Genomic DNA, 17817 nt, shown 5'->3' with positions numbered 1-17817 from the left:
GAGAGAATTGTTTCAAAGAACTTGTAAAAAGCATATTTTATGGATAAAGCTTTATGGAGCATGCAAAGATTAGGCCTGGCTTAATGGTTCCTGCTTTCTCTCACCTGGCCTTTGTAGCGATGCTCTTGTTCCAGGGAGAGCCAAGAGTCCTCACTCTCAGGGAAGCACCTGCGCTAAAGCTGGGTCTGGACTGGATATTGCAAGAGCAAAGACTGAAGAAAACTCCTTGACCCCTCTTCTGGCTGTCCCCCTGCTTCTAAACATCCTTAAGGGGTCAGACATGCTCTATGGTCTGTCCCTGGGACCTCCTTCTCCCTCGCCTGCCAAATGCCATTCAATCTTTGGCAAACCCTAGTGTGTCAGCTAGTTGCCTGACCTGAATATTGTTAAGCAACCACAAGCTGCTGCTAATATGAATTTGGGCTCCTGATACCCTTTTCCTTCTAATAATAGTTTTTTTGAAGAGGTATTTAGTTTTGGAACTGCTGACTTCAGCTCTCACATCTATGCTGATAGCTTTATTTATGGCGGGTATAGCACATAAATTGTCATGTCCTGACTGCCCAATGTCAGTGATGTTTCTATAGACAGGAAAGCAGGTGGTGTTTCTTTGGGGCATTTGACTTTTAAATTTCCTCAGTGTCACCTTGCTTTGAAGAGCTGCTTTGGGAATTGATTGCTCCTGTTGTTGCCCTTTCAGAAGGGCAACCTGCAACACTGCAGGGCTGCTTCTGCAGCCACCAGCAGCAAGTTGTAGTGTTTCAGGGATGATCAGTATGGAAAAAGCTGTACGCTCATCTTCTCATACTCTGCAAAACTTTCCATTTTACTGTTCAAGCAGAGTTCAGCACAAGTGGAGAGGTCACATAATTTCAACAGGAACATGAAATTGATAATCTCAAGCTCTTTCTCTGATTGAGCTTTTTCAATCTTTAGAGCTCTTTTTCATTCTGTAATGCTTCTTTGCAATCAAAAGCCTAACTGAATGAACAGTTAATAGGGTCCTTTCCCATTTTCACTTGAAAGCTGCAGTGTTTTATTAGCCCAAAATACCCTTGTACTTTTCCACTTCCAGATTCTGCTTTCTGCCTCTCCAAAATCACCATACCCATATGACTTCTCTTTACCACAGGAGGAATGTGTCTCTCCCCCAAGGAGGGGGTTTTGCTGTAGGGCTGGCTGGGGTGATCTTGTACACCCAGCTTCTGGAGATGGAAATCAAAACTGAAAATGTTTTTTGACATCTTCTCTTCTTTAGAAACTTGATGTTCTGCCTTGCCACAGCACTGGACAGCAAACAACAAACTAAACACTTCTGTGTGCTGTGGTGTGCCACTCCTTGGTGGTCCAAAAAGGAATGGATTTACCTAAATCAATGTTAACTGAATGATTTGGACTCCTCTTTGGTATGGAAGGGGAGGGAAGTTTTCTGTTTGCAGTGAACTGACATAGCAGGTATTTCATTTGTGGGTATTTTACATTTTTTTTAGTTTTTCGTTTTTCTTCCAGAGCATAAGAACAGTTATACTGGATCAAGTTCATTGGCTGTCTAGTTCGTAGTGTCTTGCCTCTGAGAGAAGTCAATAAGAAGTGCCTAGGAAAAAGACTATGGACACATGACAATACTTCCCCCTGTATATTCTCCACTGTTCAGTCCTCAGCAGCTCAAGGACTTCCTGAGACAGATGCAGTATCTTTGTGCTTAATAGCTCTTGAGAGATTTTGCTTTCCTTAATTTCTTCATGACCTTTTCCACATTATTACTTCCCTCCTGGAGCCTTCAATCATTCTTGTAGGTTGAACCCAGTTTTTAGGTGCAGGGTGGATTTGCCACAGACATGTAGAAATCGTTAGAAGACTGTCCTTGGATTGCTCCAAGACACCAGCATGACATACATACACAAGTTCAGTCTTGGAAAAAATCACAGTTGGTTGCTTAGTGGTTCTGGGGACATTGGAAGGGCTAAGATAATGTGTAATGGAAAGCAAACTATAAATTTGTGCAAGTGCAGGAATTTGCAGGTATTGGTCTGTGACAGAGATCCTGGCCAAGGGAAGTTTAATGACATCTTTAGTGTCATTACCCCCAGGCTTTTTGAAGCCAAACCTCATTGCTGCCACATTCTTCTTTCTCTGGCTTTGCAGCGCTACCTCCTCATCACCTTCTGCCAGCTTCACAACTGGTTTGTTTGCCTCCTTGTCCCTACCTCAGCTGTAACCGTTGCTTTCTCCTTCGCTTCAGGCAAGTGGGGATGTTGCCAGTACTTTGCAGGGTAAGTAGTTTTTAAGGCAAAAGCATTGCTCATGAGCCTGTCATCACACAAAGAAGAATTTAGGTGAGGTAGGGTACTATGTGCAGGGAACTCCTTTCAAGTCATCCCCAGGTCCTCTTTTGCTTTCAGAAGGTATACGTACAGATACCACAGAGAGAGTAAACAAAACAAGATGCAGCACTGGAAGAAACAAATACTCCCACTGATTTTTAAGTCCTACGAGAGAAATGCACAACTCCTTAATATAGTATTTGAAGATCAGAAGAAAACAGATGTTTACAAAAACTTCTGACTGTGTAATTAAAATTAAAGCCTAATTAGAGAAGGTGATTTCTACACTGTGTCATTCACTCTAAGTTCTTAGAGCCACCTCATATTTCAGAAATGGATATTCACCAGTCCTGAAAATTAGTAAGTAATTTTGCAGGTACTTATAGCCATGATTTTTAGGGGAAGGACTCTTACTTAGGACTCCATAATGCGATCTGATTTGTTTTTGAAAATCAGTTTCCTGTTGCTGAAAGTAAGCTTTTCTGGAGTGCTCATTCCTCAGTGTTTGGAGCAGATTTTAAATATTCCAAGATTTTGAAATATTTATCAGTATGTAATAATAACCCTGGGTATTAAAAAGGAAGGGTTTTCTCTCTGCAGCTGTGAATTTTTTCTTGAAAGTAGTAGAACACTCTTGCTTACACAAGTTACTGATAGAAGAAAGTGCTACATCCATAAGGAGATATGTCTTAAGCATAAGGTTAACTTGCCAATCAGCTAAGACATCTTTTTAAACCTGATAAAAGTAGAACTCATGAAATGTCATTTTTTGTTTATTTCACTGCAGATAATGCTTAGCACAAGTTATGTAGCTTAATAGTATACAACATGGGATCAGAAATAAAATTAACCTTCTTTATCTACTCTAATGTAGAACCCACATATCTCTGTGTCCGGGAATGGTAAAAATGTACAAATTGATAAGCTCCATCCATTTTTCAAAGATAAACTTCCTGAATGTGGGTTTGCAATGTGGAAATCAGGCCTGCCAATATCCTTCATGTTCAGCATGGGCTATGTAAGGAGGATTAAGTGGCTGTACATCCTCTCAAGGTTCAGCGATGCCTCCCTGAAGGCAGAATTATTCCCTACTAGTTCAACTTTATAAAAAAACAGACTCTGAGTCCTAACCAGCACCTAAAATCATGGCAAGTCTCCCCCTGACTTCAGCATGTTGGTTCAATACTCAATCCGTGTTCAATTCACATCTTTATTCCTTTAATAGAAACACCTATTTTTGCCCCAGTTGTGACAGCCTCTACATATATAAAGCACATCACTAGCACTTTCTATAGGCTACCTTTTTCCGTGTGCAATGAGACAGAGCTGTCTCTGGATTACTGCTCTGCAGTCCGTGCTGCAGACAAGGAACAGATGCCCTGGATGATAAACTCTTGGAGATGATTTCCCCCCCGTATTCCAAAATACATGGGAGTTAGTGGGATTGGTTATGCCTTCGTGTCCCAGTCTGGATTCTGATGTGCTCTGAAACAGGAACCCGAAAAAAAAATCAAAAGAAAAGCCATAATATGACATTTCTTTCTTTTTGTTTATATGTCAGTAACTTTTTACAGTTATCGGAAGAATGACTGGGAAAGGCAAGTCTACCTTGGGAAAACAGTGGCAGATGAGTGTCTGGAGAGAATACTGATATTTGTCATGACTTTTCTATGATGCATAAATCAAACACCTGGGTCCTTAAAGCTGTGCTCAAAACTATTTGTCATTTGGTTGCTCTCAGTAGAAGTCACATTCAAATCCCCCGAAAATTTCATTTTACTTTGACTAGGTCAAATTATTTGAGAAAAGACAACAGTCAGGATGGAGGGTAGAGGAGGACACCTAAACTATGTACACCAAAGATCTAAAGAAAGAAACTGGCTCTACAAAAACGAGTGTCCCCATCACCTTAGGGGAGGTAAAGCAAAGTGGGCCAAATGTACCCATTGCTTTCACTTGCCAGCTAGCCAGAGGCTTCTGCAAAATGCTGCTGTTGACTCATTCCTGTAAAACACAGATTAGGAAGGGGCACAGGTGAGGGAAGTTCATGCACCCTCCCGGCTGCAAGCCTCAGCTGCCGATGGGCAGGCAGCTATTTATTATAGTTATTTATACTATACAGGGTCAGAGGATATAAAATGCCTCACGATGTGAAAGGGCTTGCATGAGGAGCGTACTCCTGAAGGCGCACGCTTCCTCGAAGGCACGTGTGAGGCCCACAGTCTGGTATTTGGTGTCTGAGGTTCTTGTGCGTCAGGACGGTAAAGGGAGGCAGCCAGAACAGAAAGCACCGGTTTAGCATGTGTTTCAAACCTGCAGTGCTAACAGCTTCTATAGCTATGCCAATTCAGCTGCCTATCAGTGAAAGATCTGTGAGCTCAATGTCAGCGAAAGCATACAAAACTCTGCTAGGGAAGGTAAATGAGAATATTCATAAGGCTTTTGACCTTCACTTGTTATGATGACCCTTGCTTTATAAATGAATATGGAAAACAAATGAATCATCATTTTGATGTGGCAAGTGTATTGCAGTGCTCTATTCCTTGACCGGAGTGGTCCTGTGTAAGGGAGCCTTCCTGAATGGACTGCACAGCTAAGTAGTGATTTATGGCAAAACTCATGCGGGGCAAGGGTAGACTATCCTTGCACATTTCACCACATAGGGTAAGTTGTTGTCTTTAAAACAATCATTTGGGAAGTATGTGTTTGGTTTTAGATCTTTCTTACAGGCTGGTAAAAGCACAGGAGCCACATGCAGCTTTCTTGTTGTTAACAACTCACTTGCAGTTTCCTGGTTTTCGCTTGTCTCTTACTTAGCAAAACACATCTGAGAAAATCAAATTATGGTTTCTAATCCTCACCAAAATCAAAGGATCCTATACAAATTAAAAATCAAAATTGGGCCATGTGGTAGTTTAAATCCCAATAAACTTTTAATGACTTCTTAATTTTGATTTTGAATCATCATTTCTATCTATTGGGGTCTATTGCCCTGTCGAACAGAAATGCTATTAGTGAGAAATACTTGTCAGAAGTGCAGCTGAATAAATTTAACTTCCACGCTCTTGGAAATTAGGTTTAAAGTCCAGCTTCCTTATGCATTATTGAACTCCATGACCACTAATTCTGGCTTCTAAAGTGTTATAAATAGCACAAACACCTGCTACAGCTTTTAGGAGGTATCTGTACTGCATGAGAACATCTTTGGGGAACCACCGCAAAACTTCATTTGTACAAATGAACTGCAGTGATGATAGCTTTGCATCAAATTGGTGTTTTACCTTTAATGATGTATATTACACTTTCTGCCACAAACGTTCACATATAATCAATTCCCTTTATTTTTCTAAATTCAGAACAGCATGCACCTTAATTCTCTCCAGGTTCCATCTTTCTCTCCTGGAACATAGCTGTAGGATAGAGGCCAATCTTACACTAAAGTAAGATGGAATGGGAATTTATATCTACCCAAGCAAAACAAATATTCTTTCCTTTTTTACGATTTCAGTTTTTCACTGGTGATATTTATATGCAAAATGATACAAGTGCTTATCTTAACAGCTGCCTTGTATAAATGATAATCACCCAGTTACTGCACTTTCTTTATTATAAAAAATTATGATAGCATTCTTCTTGAAATGAAGGGAGCACTAATGTACTCCCTTCCAGCTGTTACCTAAGTAGTCATCCAAGATTTAGGAAGTTACTCAGTCCTGCATATGACCATCTCTCTGGCAGTAAAGTGGGGGAGCATTTTTGTGATCCGTTTCACAGTGCAGTCACCCAGCTTAGCTCAGTTTATGTGCACCTGAGCTGGTCCAGTGGGTCTGCAATGAGTGCAAGAGCAAATGGGAGGGAGCAGTTTTCAGTAACTTCAGTGAGCTCAGAAAGGGCTGTCTCAGTGCCTCCTTAGCCTGAAACAGTAGCTACTCCTGTTGTTTTTACATTCCTCTCCATGCTGCTGAAAAAAATTTCTAAGCAATTTTTTATTAGCAGTTGTACATCCAACTATTGTCAATTTATGTTATCAAAATGGTATTTGCAAATTCAGTGGCTCTCCTGTTCTGAAAATTCCTTTAATAAAAGAGAGATTAATAAAAGACCATTTCTAAAAACCATCTTTAAGACCATTTCTTTTAATAAAAGACCATTTAATAAATGGTCTATAGCTACGACTTGTTTGAAGAATAAAACAAAACAAATGTAGATGTAACAGAAGATGACCCACTTAAACAGAAACAGTCATTTCTAAAGGAAAATTAAGAAGTAGTAGAAACTGAAATAATGAAAGCAGTGATAATTTGGGATAAGATCAAATAGGAAGTACAGAGACTATCTTGGAAATGCTTCTGAGACTGATGAACTCTGTACATGGGTTATGTGCTGGAATTATTTTCATCGACCTTTAGCCATGTCCTTGTGAGAATAATGAAAGGCAGCAGGCTGCTGAGACAGGTACAGCAGCAGGCACAGCACAGAGAGCCCAAAGGCTGCCAGGATGGAGCAGAAGAAATGAATTGAGCTGGAAAAAAAAAAAAAAAAAAAAAAAAAAACCCAGAGGCACCAGTGCCTTCCTCAGCTGTTCGGCTGCTCCATGTGTCCAGAGGGACATGGCACAACGCACTCTAGCAGGCCAGGCTGCACAGGGAGGGCAGTCTTCCCTCGAAAGTAAATGCAGAAGTCGTTTCCTTAACCATACTCTTTTCCAGGAATTTTTCTACACACAGAGAAACTCAACTCTAATCAAAGAAATTTGTGTGAAGATTAGGAAAGAATAAAAAGAGTTTGCCAGAATTTCTAATTTTTTAGAAACCTAGTACCCTGGAACATGTGCAAAGGCATGAAGGTAGGAAGATTTATTTTTTATTTTAGCAGCCAATATGACCATATTCTCAAAAGTTATGGTTGATGCTATGGGGACAAATGCAGGACATCATAATTTACATGCCAGCTGTACTTTGTTGTCCATCACTCTTTTCTGCAAAGAACCCTCTTTATTTTCTATCACTTTTTTAAATTGTGAAGTAAAGAATGGGATTGTATGGAGGGAATTTAAAGTGAAAAGATTATAATGTACAATCTCCATTTTTGCTATAAGGAAGAATTCTCTTAGCACCAAAAGGAAGCCCCCTAGATGGGAGCCATCTGCAGATTTCCAGCATGCTGTTTCTTTAAAAAGTTGTTTTCAAGATTGATTGGTATCAGGTGTGCAGTGCCATGTGATTGAGGTGTTGCTATGGCAACTCCTCTTTTTTAGATAGGATGACAGAGACTATAATTACACTTAAAAAATGCTGTGCACAGTACGATAACCTGCACAAAAATAAGCCGTAGCCTCACTCAGGCTTAGGTCTATCTGTGTGACTTTTCAGGATGGTGACTGCAAAGCCAGAGAAGATTACACACTGGTGCTGGGAGGAGATTTTTCTCCCCTCTCTCTCTACAGACTGGGTCAGCTCTACCAACGTAGGAGAACAGACTAATTCCTTTCTCCTGTCCTCCCTTGCCCAGCTCCTTTCCCTTATATTCACCTTGTGCACGCAAGCAACAACGTTTGTTTTGCTTCCATACCAGCGTGTTTGTTACTATCCTGTGGGCAATGGCAAACTCGAACCTTCTTCCCTGCCTTCTGCAAATCTCAGAGCAGTATTTAAAATGAAATTATTTAAAATTGAACTTAGTCTCAAAATGCTACTTGCTCTATATTTGTATTTCATAGGTCCTAACACTGCAACCACACATTTACCTTTTTACATTGTGGGCAGTAGTAATGCTACATTTGTTCATGTGCTTTTGCAGGATTAGGGTCACAGATTAATTGACCCTCAGCCCAATGATGCTTATGTTGTTTGACCTTTTGTCTACCACAGCCTGTAGATTCCTGGGTTTTTGCTTCAAGCCAAGTAATTTGTAGTTGACATAAAGAGCAATAAACTCTGCAAAGTGCATTGGCTTGCATTCTGCATTGATAAGGAAAGAGGAGGGTTGGCTGGGGAGCTATGGGTTCAAGGTCAAAAGAGATGGAGTCAAAGAAGCAGCAGTCAGGGGGAACATATCTTCCTTCCCCAATTTCTCTGTAGCAGTTACTGCTTCTAGGCAGGAGGAAGGAGCTCCCGGATCAGCCCTCCTATGGTGTCCTTAGGCAGGATGGCATGAGCAGCAAAATGAATCCTGTTTTATCATGGCTTCCTATATCTTTGCTCTTTTAGACCCCTCAGCCCCTCAGAGGTTCTGGGCTTTAGGCAATGTTTGCAGAATCGACCCACAAGAACAGATATTAGTGTATCAGGTGATGACAGGGGATCAGATAGCAGAGAAAAGTCTAGTGTTAGAAAAGAAAATGTTAACGGAGTTTAATAATGGAAGTAAATCCTTCTAGTGACTGTAGATCTTGCAAACTGAGGGAGCTGGCAGATGTTGTTGCCTGGCCGCTCTTCATCATCTTTGAGAAGTCACGGAGAACTGGAGAGGTGCCTGAGGACTGGAAGAAAGCCAGTGTCACTCCAGTCTTCAAGAAGGGCAAGAAGGAGGACCCAGGCAACTATAGGCCGCTCAGCCTCATCTCCATCCCTGGAAAGGTGATGGAACAGCTCATTCTGGATGTCATCTCCAGACATATGGAGGAGAAGAAGGTGATCAGGAGTAGCCAGCATGGATTCACCAAGGGGAAATCCTGCTTAACCAATCTGAGAGCCTTCTGTGATGGAATGACTGACTGGGTAGATGAGGGCAGAGCAGTGGACGTTGTGTACCTTGACTTCAGCAAGGCTTCTGACACTGTCTCCTATGACATCCTCCTAGGTAAGCTCAGGAGGTATGGGTTAGATGAGTGGACAGCGAGGTGGATTGAGAAATGGCGGAAAGGCAGAGCTCAGAGGGTTGTCATCAGTGGCATGGAGTCTAGTTGGAAGCCTGTGGCTAGTGGTGTTCCCCAGGGCTCAGTACTGGGTCCCATCCTGTTCAACTTCTTCATCAATGACCTGGATGAGGGGACAGAGTGCCTCCTCAGCAAGTTTGCTGATGATTCCAAGCTGGGAGGAGTGGCTGGCACACCTGAGGGCTGTGCTGCCATACAGAGAGACCTGGACAGGCTGGAGAGCTGGGTGGAGAGGAACCTCCTGAGGTTCAACAAGGGCAAGTGCAGAGTCCTGCACCTAGGGAAAAATAACGCTAGGCATCAGTACAAGCTGGGGCTGACCTTCTGGAGAGCAGCTCTGCAGAGAAGGACCTGGGAGTGCTGGTGGATGACAAGTTAACCATGAGCCAGCAATGGCCCAAGAAGGCCAATGGTATCCTGGGGTGCATTAGGAAGCGTGCTGCCAGCAGGTCGAGGGAGGTGATCCTGCCCCTCTCCTCAGCCCTGGGGAGGCCTCATCTCGAGTCCTGTGTCCAGTTCTGGACTCCCCAGTACAAGAGAGACCTGGAGCTACTGGAGAGAGTCCAGTGTAGGGCTACGAGGATGATCAGAGGGCTGGAGCATCTGCCCTGCGAGGAACGGCTGTGAGAGCTGGGCCTCTTCAACCTGGGGGAGAGAAGACTGAGGGGGGATCTTATCAATGTGTACAAGTACCTGAAGGGAGGGTGTCAAGGGGATGGGGACAAACTCTTTTCAGTTGTCCCATGTGACAGATCAAGAGGCAATGGGCAGAAATTGAAGCACAGGAAGTTCTGCCTGAGCGTGAGGGGGAATTTCTTCCCTGTGAGAGTGACGGAGCCCTGGACCAGGTTGCCCAGAGAGGTTGTGGAGTCTCCTTCTCTGGAGATATTCAAGGCCTGCCTGGACGCAACCCTGTCTACCATGCTCTAGGTGACCCTGCTTGAGCAGGGAGGTTGGACTAGATGATCTCCAGAGGTCCCTTCCAACCTTACTGATTCTATGATTCTATGGAATTTCTGCTATTTTAATGGAGCTTGATCTTTTAAGTTGCTAAATAACTTCCATTCTCCCCAATGTCTGTAGAAGTCAAAAGTACTCAGTATTAAGACTGGAAAGCTGAATATTTGTGTCCTGGTGGTCTCTTTTAAGCCTGCAACTGATATTTTGAAAAATTAAATTAGAAAATAAGATTGAATAAGCAATAATAGCCTCATTTTTGCAGAGTGCTTAAGTATGTGCTTTTAAGCATGTAACTACAAAAATTAAACACTTGACTGAGCATTCTGATAAACTAGAGCTATGTAGTATAAGAATGTATAGTGCTGCAATTTTGAGATAAAGTGTCATTTGATTGAATAGTGCAACGCATTTTATTGATTTCACATTATTCCCTATTATACTCAAAATGCCCTTTACTAGGTAATGAGTGGGCTCTACTATGATAAATAAATGGAACATAATTAAACAGCTAAAGGTGAGTGCAGTTAGCAATCTTTTGACTCAACTTTGTCATGTCCTCAGTCTATTAAGTATGTGCCCTTCAGCTGTGTTCAGATCCTTTCAGAAGCCAGGATTACTGCAGGGGTCAAATTCTCAAATTGATTTTTCCCATTGATTCTTAACAATATTTGTCAATGAATTTATCAATGATCAGTGAGCTGTAAGGAAGATTTCCAAATATGGAAACAAAACCATGCCTAGTACAGGAATGAAACAGTTTGAAAAATTATGTGTCAAAAGTGAATAAAGACCAGAAATCAGATTTCTTCATACACTGCAGCATAGAACACAAATACTGATATGGAGGGGATGGTAAACAAGAGCATCTGTCTTTTCCAGGACTGTTTATTAATAAAGCAATTGCAAGGATGTAAATTGGCTGTTTTGCATCTACCTGTGTAAAAGAGACTGGAAAATGCTAGCCAAAGCTATTACAGATAGGAGGGTCAAATACTGAATTGTTTAGCTTAAAAGTGAGAATTTCGACAGCTATTTCCTTACTTGAGAAAACTGTGACACAGAAAGTGATTTAATTTACCAATTATTGCATTTTTTTGCATATCTACTCCTGTTATCTTGATTTCTTGCTTCTCTGTGGGGAAAGGTTTTCCTTTCTGATTTTGCTCTAAGCAATAGAAACACACAACAGAAAACCATCTGGAAAACAAATTCAGTGCCAGCCCCATTCAGCGTAACAAGGCACATTTTTCTGATGCCTGATCTGAAGTACCGCATGCTCTGCTATACATATCTGATAGCCTAACAGAAATCTGCTGCCATGCCTAGTTTCAAAGAAAATAAACATTCTCAGAATAGAGTCCCACTAGTTCAAACACTTGATGCTTCCCCACGTTTTTTTAAACCTGTTCGGGGAATCTGTATCTGGGAACTCCTAGTAACTGTGGCCACCTTCTCAAGCTGCTTTGTGCACTGCCCACATTAAGCTAAACAGGAATTAGCAGAGAGTGCTGGCAGCAGAAAGCCTAACCACATACTAGGCTGCACTTCCTTGACCTTGTCTGGAAGGTTGTGTCCAGTTTTGCCCTCCTGGGGCCCCTTCCCCCTTCCCACCACCCATTTCAAGAAGGATCTTGATAAATTAGAGCAGTAGAGCCTCCAATGGTTCAGGCTGGAGCACTTGTGACGTTAGGAACTGGAGCGTACTGTGTGAAACAAACTTTATTTTTACAAGCTCACTGAGTAAAAAACAAACAAACAAGGGGTTCATCCCTTCTCTGTAGACTAGCCTAAATTGTTAATTTACTTGTTTGCTAATTCACACACAGTTACCTAAATGGTGGTGAGAGTACTAATCCTTCCTCCTCCATCACAATGTGTCTCCTGAATTACACCAGGAAGCATAAGAGCTTCAGCAGACCAGCTGGTGGTGGATCCTCTTCAAAGGCTGTTTGGGTGAGCTGATGTATTTGCACCTTCTAGCTCGGACATTTGGTCTATACTATCCCTACTGGTCATTTCAGTTACAGGGCAAGAACTTGCTTAATTCTGGAGAGTTTTGGTCTCATCAAGTGTTAACAAGCAGTTACATACAAACTACAAGGATAGCAGATGTTTTTTTTCTGTTCCTGAGTATCTGACACACATGTTGCTCTTGCTTTGCCTCATGGTGCTACTCCCAGCATACACTACACCTTAGTGTGAGCCAAGTCTTATGCCCAAAGCAGGAGCTGAGTGAACTACCACATCTTCCCATACCTATAAGAGGCTGCTGAGAAGATGGAATCAGGCTCTTTATGGAGTTATACAGCAGGAGGACAAGACATAATGGTCATAAAGCAGGACAGGTTTTGACTTGACATAACGAAATTGTTTTCCCCATGAGGACAATCAAGCCCTGAAACAAGTTGAAACAGGTTGTCTAGAGAGGTTGTAGAGTCTCCATCCTTGGAGATATTCAAAACCCAGCTGGAAAAAACCTTGAGCAACCTAGGCTGAATTCAGTGTTGACCCTGCTTTGAGCATGAGTTTGGAGTAGATGATCACCTGAGGTCCCTTCCAACCTGAATACCATAGAATACTATGGTTTTATATCACCAGGTTTTCAGCCCTACTTCATCCTTCTAGGTCTATACCAGACACCTCTCCTGGCTGCATGTCCTCTGCCACCCTTGGAGGCCTATGAGTAATGCACAATATCACTGCTGTTCACCATCAAGTGAGCCTTGACATGATGAAAAGTATGGAGGTTTTGAGATGTTGACAGACTTCTATTTGGGGAAAAACCAACCTTGTTTTCACAGGGGCGTTCCTTAAACAGGACTTGTAGGCAACTATCCAAACAAGAAAATACTTGCTTTCCTTTCATGTTGCCATTTGTTTTCTTTAGCATGATGTTCTGTGGTCTTGAGCATTGCTGCTAATTTAGAAGCTAGCTTTAACTTCTTGAAATGATGACTGGCAAGAAGCCATAGCAATAATTAGCAGGAAGGCAGAACTCCATTCCACAAACAGCTACATTTCCCTGGGTTGTATAACAAAAATTAAGTTTTATTTCTGCTATGACAAATAAAGAAACAATATTTTCTAGTGTTCCAGCCTATATAGGTTTAAATAACTTGTATTCAGGGCCCAAAATAAATTGGAGCAATTTCTGAGAGCAGAAACAGGAAATCAGCCAAAGACAATGGATAAATGTTTGTTTATACAAAAGAAGCCAGATGGAAAGAAACTTTTAAGCCCCATAGACCAAAATCATTGTCACTGGAAAGATCAATCTGCGTAACTTCCTACACCAAAGAAGCAGCCACTGATAGGACAAAAAAGTGTTTTTTGACCAGTCATTACCTCTACAGATTGTCTACCAGTGTTCACACCTACACCACTCTACCCTTCCGGCCTTGCAAATCTGTAATTTACAATTTATAGTCTGTGCGAGGAAGATGATTCTGACCAAAGTTGAAAGTGTAAATTATTGGTTTCCACTTGGTTGCCTCATCCATTTACTCCTGTCTGAACAAAACTTCATTTTGTTGACCTGTTTTCCCTGTGAAAGAGATGCACGCTCCCTTCCTAGGAGGCAGACATTAAGATGTCCCTAAATTTATAGGTTTTTGATGTTTGGAAGCAAGTATCAGCAGACCATGACCTGCTGAGGAGAATGTCTACCAGAGTCTGCTCCCCTGTAGACCTTTCTTGGTGTCTCATTCACCTCATCTGTTTGTTAAGCATTTGGCAAAGTCAACCAGGATTCCTTGCTTTAATTTAATTAGGCTTTCAATTTGTCCCAGAAGCAGTGACCTTAATTCATTTTCATATGTTGAACTCCTGTTGGAACAGTAGACAGGATAATGTTGAACTAGTTTTTTCTAATTACATTACTTCTTCCCTTCCCCTTCTCAGCTGACTTTGAGAAAAATCAGAAAACTCATCTTTCTTTGGCAGCAGAGTCAGATTCCATGTAGAATGGGTCTAAAATGTAGCCAGAAGTAGTCTGAAATAATGATTTGATTAGTAAAATGATGTGAAATAAAGTTAGGAAAACTGTAGAATTTATTTCCCTAAAACTAAAGGGATACAAAGGTCAGATTTACAATTTGGCTAGTGTCATATAATTTCTAAAATTGTGATGAAATTGATTAAGTATGTAACATAGACACTTTGTCTTCAAGTCACTGTCAAATCTTTGGTGATGCTTCTTTTCCTATAAAATGCTAATTTTGGAGCTGAAATTTGCTAGACTGGCTTAGAATAAAGAGAGCAAGGAGTTCCTCCCTGGAAATACAAAGCCATTTCAGTGATTAACTTGGAATTGAGGATTTCTCTCAAAAAAGCACATAAACAAGCATTTGTAGAGCTTGGGTAAATAGGGTTTCTATTGGATACAAGGAACGAAGAAATGGGCCTTCTTTGATGTATGATGAAGTACTTGTTGGTATCAGTTCAGACTCAAAGCTTAATTTTGCACATAGCTGCTTGCCTTGACTCCGTCTTTATTCACTTTAGAGAGAAAGGTTTTTGCATCAGCCTCAGTGTGAGCCTGAAAAATTCCATATCCGGTGGAAATCTCAGAAGTTTTCAACCCTTGTCCTGTAACCTTAATAGCTATGGGAGCAGCATTCAGAGAAAAAAGAATCTGGATGACATATGTCCCCAGACATCAGTGAGGGATCTTGATGTCCACAGAGGTATCCACACCTAATAATACAAAATAAATGCAAATTACAAAGACCCTGAAATGGCCATTATATACATAGGTAAGCCTTTCATTTATAAATGTAAGAGTGTTATGGACATTAATCCAATACTATATTTCATGGTATAACTGTCATTTATTTAAAAGACTTTGTTCAAAATGACTTGGTTGGTCTCTAAAAAGAATGGTTCAGACTGGAAGTTGCAATACAAAACTGTCCATGTAGCTGAGGTTATCTATTGCGATGAGTTCCAGCTGAGTAAAATTTCTTCATCTATTAAAAAGATAAATAGAACTTCTTACTATAAAAAGCCAGTGAGGAAAGGTCTCAGCATTAATGTTATTTGAGAAACAAATTTTGTGAAATGAGAAATGCAAAATTGTTTCTGAAGAAATGATGACATGTCAGAATAGGCTTTCCACAATCCAAACATTATATTGGTGGGAGTTGTAAATGCTCTCCGTGCTGCAAGACCAATAATTTTTTTTTTTTTTTTTTTGAATTTACAGCAGATAATCTGGCCTTATATATGTAATGAGCAAATTTTCTGCAAAGCTCATGCTGCATATTAGGAAGCTGTTAGATCAGTAGCTTATCTGGCACCAAGCCACTGTGAAAGTGTGGCTGCTGAGTCACAGTTTTAGTAGCTGTACTTACAGCTTAGAAAATCTATCCTTTAGCTGGTGCAAATGGAAACCCTGGAGAGCTGCAAGGATGTATTATATATATGCTTTTGAACTTAAAATTAAAAAAAGAAAGAACCGATCAACAGACCTTTTGTATGTGCATGTTGTTTTCTTCCTCTCCTCAGCACTTAGGTAACTATAAAGCAGCTAAAATAAACACATAAAATGTCAGATTTGAAAGGGCATGTGTGAAAAAGCATTTCAGGCTAAGGATGTGGTCCAGAGCACTGACTGTGCCAGCAGTTTGTCGAGTAGTACATCAGCTGAGGTAAAACAACATGATTTTTTGGACTTAAGAGGTGAAGAGCAGATTTTGAGCAAGAGAACATTTTACTCCGAGAGAGCATTTACAATTTTGCGCTTCCTTAATGATATCAGGCATGCTTTATTGCAGAGAGAGGTAAAAGAAGGAAAGAAAAGAGGCTGGAAAGGCGAATGAGGCTGTAGCCATTACGTTACCCCAGCCGGGTTGCGTGGGCGCATCCACGTGATTGCAACCATGTACTTCCCTTTCCTGCACGTGCAGCACAGTTGCGTGTGACCCCAATAACGTTTGCTCTCTCCCTGCATTCACACTAGTCTCTTCAGATGCTGATTCTTAATTAGACTTCTTTTCTGCTTTGACTTTCCCAACTATACTTGTAAAATAAATGAAGCATATCTTGTAACCAATAGCCAAGAACAGTTATGCCCTTGAAGTTTTCTAGGTTATGTTAATTAAACAAAACCAATAAAATAGGCATAATCGAAAAGCACAAGAAGAAAACTAATTTTACAAAGTCCTAAAAGCTTCAGGGAAGATTGCAGTTTCTTTCTTGTAAAATTATGCTCTCCTTATTGTATCAATTCCTGTTGGAAAAATGTTGAGGGTGGAGGTTGAGAAATAGTACTATTAAATTGGCAACATTTTGAAATCCAGTGATCTATATATAATGAGCTGTTATTTATTTCAAAATGCTGATCTTTGTTTTATTATACTACTAACTTTCTGGAGAGTAATTTCCTGTAATCAGTACCTGTTGAACAGTTGAGTGTTTTCTGAGCCTTTTGCAAAATTCATGCTGTGTTTCATGAAGTATTATCACTTACTGTAAAAGGGCAGAGGAGAGAGTGTTCATCCAAGAGAAAATATGGAGAAGAGAACATTATATTGGGCAGGCACTGAATTGTTGGACAGATCAGCATAAACTTTAGTATGGTTTCATACCATACCTAAATAAGTACATATATGATTTGTAGTCTAAATTAATAAAATTACTTAAAGAAGTATTTTTTGTATTTTTTCTCTCTTTTTTATGTCTAGATTAAACATTTGAAAAATAGATGACAGAGTGCAAAAAAAGGAAGATATATTTACACAGATTAATTTCTATTTCTGGTAACTGACTTTTGGATTCCACTGTCTTCCACTAAAATGTCCCATTTTACACAAGCTCCTTTCACTTCAGTAACAAAATAATGATGTGAACAGTGTGTGGGAAGGCTCTGATCTCAACTGTCCTGGTGTACGTGCAAAGGAACCTAACTCCTGTGACACTGCTCTGGATTTACAACAGTAAAATTTTATTCAACTTGAGTCCTCTGTATTTGAAGAAACCTATCCAATAGCAAATAAAAGCACTTCTTTCTCCAAGCCCCCCACCTGTGAGTGACTGGCCCTTGAAAAATGTCAGGTAGAGACTTTCTTGCCTTTGTACAAAATGTTTGCATTACTTCCTTGATTGAGCAGATCATTTTTCTTCAGTGTTCCTTTTCTTTTTTTCCCCCTCTAGTGACGTAGTTTGCACAAAAGGGCCTTTTTCATTTGTATAGTTTCAAGTTGTTTCAGCCTTGTTGAATTTTAAAAGCAGAAAGGCTTTTCTAGTGGAAGTTTGCTTCTCTAGTAGTAGTATGACTGTAGGTTATTTCTGAAGAGATTTTGGAAGCCAGAGCCATTACTTTCCTGTACATTGCTTTTTGTTTGATAACAGTTCTAGGGGTAGCTTTTTAATTTAGTTTACATACAGCCTCTTTTAAAGAAGGACCATGCTGTGGGACCAAAAGCATATCTGAACTATGAACATTTTGGTGCTTCTCATTAGGGGGTGCAAAACTGGGCCAAATTGGCCAACTGGCTGTAGTAGGTGATGATACACTTTCCTGCAAGCCAGTTAGTTCTCCATGCAAACCACAGCCCTATGTAGCCCTACCAATGTAGGACTACTGTCTCCAGTAGTTCCATGTCTCTCTTGTACTGGGGAGCCCAAACCCAGATGTGGCCTCACTAGGGCTGAGTA

At 40.7% G+C, this 17817-nt stretch overlaps 1 protein-coding gene across 4 annotated transcripts in view; it reads left to right on the top strand.

Moving 5' to 3' along the window:
- PKIB (cAMP-dependent protein kinase inhibitor beta) overlaps positions 1 to 17817 on the top strand; it is a 61023-nt gene that overhangs the window by 20750 nt on the left and 22456 nt on the right. The window lies entirely within an intron of this gene.

Source organism: Rhea pennata, chromosome 3 (assembly GCF_028389875.1).
Source record: "Rhea pennata isolate bPtePen1 chromosome 3, bPtePen1.pri, whole genome shotgun sequence".
Classification (NCBI taxonomy): Eukaryota; Metazoa; Chordata; class Aves; order Rheiformes; family Rheidae; genus Rhea; species Rhea pennata.
The sequence above is the reverse complement of the archived record's forward strand: the minus strand, read 5'-3'. Positions and strand labels throughout refer to the sequence as shown.